This window comes from Acanthisitta chloris, unplaced genomic scaffold, assembly GCF_000695815.1.
Source record: "Acanthisitta chloris isolate BGI_N310 unplaced genomic scaffold, ASM69581v1 scaffold13742, whole genome shotgun sequence".
Lineage (NCBI taxonomy): Eukaryota > Metazoa > Chordata > Aves > Passeriformes > Acanthisittidae > Acanthisitta > Acanthisitta chloris.
In genome coordinates, this window is record NW_008661416.1 from 89658 (window position 1) to 93923 (window position 4266).

Sequence of the window (4266 nt, forward strand, 5' to 3'; positions counted from 1 at the left end):
AGATCGGAGGGAAAGGATCACAATTGCTCACTCAGGCTCTAAAGCATTTTTTTCTCCTGCTCTCCTATACCAGCACATCACTGGTGCCAGTAACCAGTACAACATCATTTGTTCTACTCTTGTTTGGAAAGCTCTGATATCAAATGCCCATTTTTTAAACTCTAAACCACAAATTATGCAAACAATGTTCACCTAATGTCAAGATATGTGCAAGAGGCACATCAGAACAGACACTGAGAGCATGCCAATTCCAGCTGGGAATCAGGTTGTGCATGTTTTTCTTTGGAGCAGTTGACATTAAAGTTCATTTTGACTTGTAAATAATAAGAGGAATATTACACATTCACATCCTAAATCCATTTCAAAATAATCAATTTTAGGATGAAATGATGACAAGAATTATCACAAGATTAACTATTAAGTGCTAGAAAACGTAAAATTTGAGCAGATATTTGAATTTCAGCAGTAAAATGACTAATTGAATTTTCCAGACAACATTCCTCAGTGGTTTTAGTACTGAAGTTTGTTTAAGGATTTTGAGTTGGGTGGTTTTCTTTTTTTCCATATGATTCGTACAGCAGTGAAAAATCATGTGAAAGGAAACTAGTAATCCACAAAAGGAAACAGGACATCTAACAGGAAGATGGAAGAAAAGCAAACTGGAGAGAATTTGGAGATGTTTAGACATTCTGAGGTGAGAGGAAATGCTAGAGAGATTCCCTGATGAGGTGCCATGCCCTCACATTTCCTCTGTTTCTCCAAACATGAGGAGGTGCAATAGTTATGTGGCATCTTTGCCTTTTAGGCACCCTGACAGCTGCACACACAGCTGGTTCTCCAGTGTGGGAGGGAACCATCCTCTCATCTCTGACCTTGGACTGCTCTGTGCTTTTTGTCAGGACTTTGCTGGAAGAATGGTGCTATTTGTGCTATTTCTGTTGTCCAAATCATTGTCTTTTCTTTCTTTTTAAGCCTTAGACCTTAAACCACCTTTTCCCTCTTTGTACTGGGTGATAATCTCTATATGGAGTGCACCAGCAATGACATAATGGATGGGGAATAGGAATAACACACCCATGAACCAACTCTGGGCAAAGCTAAAGGTGCAGGTTAACCACCACCATGTCTCTACCTACCAGTAGGAGATATTTAGGCCAAGAGCATAAGAACCAACTAGCCCAGATAATCCTTTCCATTACTTTAGCAATGTGCCTTACATTGCACATGCCTTCTATGCATCAGCATTACTGGAGTATTCACCTTCCTACCACAGCTATGAGGCAGAAAAGCAGTACCAGAGCTGTCACAGAAAGAATAAATTATTTCCACGATGCCACAGTAGAATGAATATATTAACGGAAGGACTTAGGCCCAATTATTTAAGTACCCAGATCTGGTAATAGACTATGTCTGTTCTGGATACTGTCTTAACTAAGCCAACAGGATAGAAATGTGAAACATATTTGAGCCACCCAGTCAGAATTTCTCCATCTTGTATTTGTGCTTTGTTGCCCCTTCTTGTGTCTGTTACCTAGTTGCCATTCCCCGATCCATTGGAGAGACAACTTCTCACACTCTCTTCTTCATGAGAGGCAGACAGAAAAATTTATATGAAATCAACCCAACCCCAAAACCAATTCCAAACAAACCCAACCTTGATACACAGGCAAATTAACAGCTCAGAATTCCTTTGAACTGTCAGATGGCAGAGAGACATTCTGTTTTCAGATTTTTGCTTTATCTTCTGTTCCATTGATTAACTTGGTAAAGGAGTCCCTTTTCCTGAATAAATTTCACTTTAGAATCTGAGTAAATTCCAGAAAATTACAACTAGTAAAAGTCACAGCAATAACCTGGACACCATAGAACTTTAACTGTCATCTGAAACTGAAATGTCCTCTGTTCTCCTTCCTTTTAGGCTGGAGCAGCCTCCAGAACAATTATATGACTAATATATATGTATATTATCAAAATAGACTTGTCTCTAACTAGATTTTCTTCAGGAAATGCATCTTTCTTCTGAACTTTACAATATCCTATGCATTTTTTTTTCAGGCTTATGCACATTTGGCCACCTGAGGTAATTTCTTTGTGTGTGTTTTCTGGTTTTCCTCTTGGTTTTCTAGAACTCCTTCCATTATTTATAAAACTGCTCCTCTTTGCCACACCATTTCCTACCTTTGAAACATCATAAGCACCTCCATTCTATAGCAAAATAGATTTTCACAAGAAATTCCAATATCCATGTAAGGTATTGCCAAAGATGTTGCAAAAGGTATAGCCCAGAAAACAGTAATGTTAAATTTCATGCAGAAAATAGGGGGGAAATAACAGGCAAAAATAGAGTATAATTTTAAATTTCTTGCATGAAACAGTTTTGCTAAACTACAGTTTCATTTGGTCAGTGCTAGATGGTTTAGAATTGCACAAACCAAGGACTGAACAGCCTATATTCAAAGCTTATAGGAATTTGGTCAGTATTCTGCACAGTAACAGAAGATCTTTTGATTGAGAGGGTCACACACACTACATTGTCTACACAGCGTTTCTTGTTGTGAGTTTCCTTAGAGTTACTTGATGTTTGCCCATGAAATTTTCAGGCAGAGAAGACCTGAACCTCTTAAACACAGATCTATGCCTTAATCCCAGTCCCCTTCCTCGGCAGGTTGGATACAAGTTTTCTCATCATCTAGTGCTTGAGAAGTCAGGGATTGAGCACTGAGGTTTTCTCATATCGCTTGAGTGTGCAGCGAGACTGAGCTCAGCAGTTTGCCATGCAGGCTCTGCTCAGTAGATGGTGCTATGTGACAAGTTTTGGAGATTCCTGTCCCTTTCTGAGACGACTCGAAGCTGCCTTGTAGCGACATCGAACCTTTAAATACAAATCAACTCCTTAATACTATCAGAGCCTACTACATTTGCCAGTGCAACTGCCTTGTGCACACACTCACCACCTGCACAAACACAGACACTGTGACCTCCCAAGAGCAGTTTGGGAATCCAAGTTCCTAAATTATAGCAAAGCCCCTGTTGTAAACACTCCCAAAGCAACAGTTGGTATTGCTGCCCCTGTGCTTGTCCCGGGGCTTTGAATTCAAAAGTTGCTTGGCTTTAATTTCTCTAAGCACAAGTCATGAAATCCATTTCTTTAGCTGCAAAGGCTCAGGGTGAAAAGCCAATGACATATGGACAGACAGATGAAGAGAAGTCTGTGTTCTCTAGTTGGCTCATTAACCTGATCAACTAGTCACACTCCCCTGCCTTCACCCAGACACATTGAAGCTGCAGCCCCTGAAGGTGGAGTGTTATCTATGCATCACTGCAGTTTAGATAAGGGAAAGGTTGTCTAAGCAAGACAAATCCATAGATGTTAAGACCCTAAATACAATACAAAATGTTTTCTTTCTTCTCCTTTCCCATTTTTCATGCCAGAAGAGTCATAAAAAGGAGCCAGAGGTGAGTACACTGTGCTTTACATGAAAGATAAGGCCATTTTATACACTCCTAACATTTCTTTCTACAGAGTAAAAAGCAGAGCATCATCCTTCCCCTCCAGCAGTGAACTAAGACTGCTCCCAGACATTGGAGGCAACTTTTCCAGGATTTAAGTCTCATCTCACCTCTCTGTGAAACACTGAGATACAACTTGCTTTTATATGTATTTCTCCCTGTCACCTCAGATTCATATACAAATCAGCGATATTATTGCTGGAATTCAGAAAGAGGTTCTAAAGCACAACATTAAAAAGATAGCTTATGAATGATTCCTTACAGAAGATAGAGACCAGTTTGCAATCAGCTTTATACAGTTGAGAAGACAGCTCTAAATAAAAATAATCATTAAAAAATGCTGGAGAAAGCGAAGTATTACACCCCTTAAAAATTGCCCTTTCCTCTGCCATACTTTGATCAACTCTGTTGTCAGATCCTGACTGACTTGTGTCGACTCAACAAGCTAAGTCTGAGCTCAGAGATTTTTCACTGTGCTCTATCTAGAGAAGTTAAAACACCACAAATATTAATAATCTGTCACGAACTACCAATATTATATGGCAAAGTTTGCCTTTGCTTTTTCAGCACTCCTACTCCTCTCATCAAAGACATTGCCTCAATAATTGCAACTGTGGGGCAAAAGGAAGTTCAAAAGTAAAACTGTATTTCTGAGGTGCAAGCAGTACCTCAAAGAAAGAAAAATAAGAAAGAAATATAGAAAGAAATAGAAAAAGTAAGAGGAAGAGAGGGAGGGGGAAGGATGGGGAGGGGGAA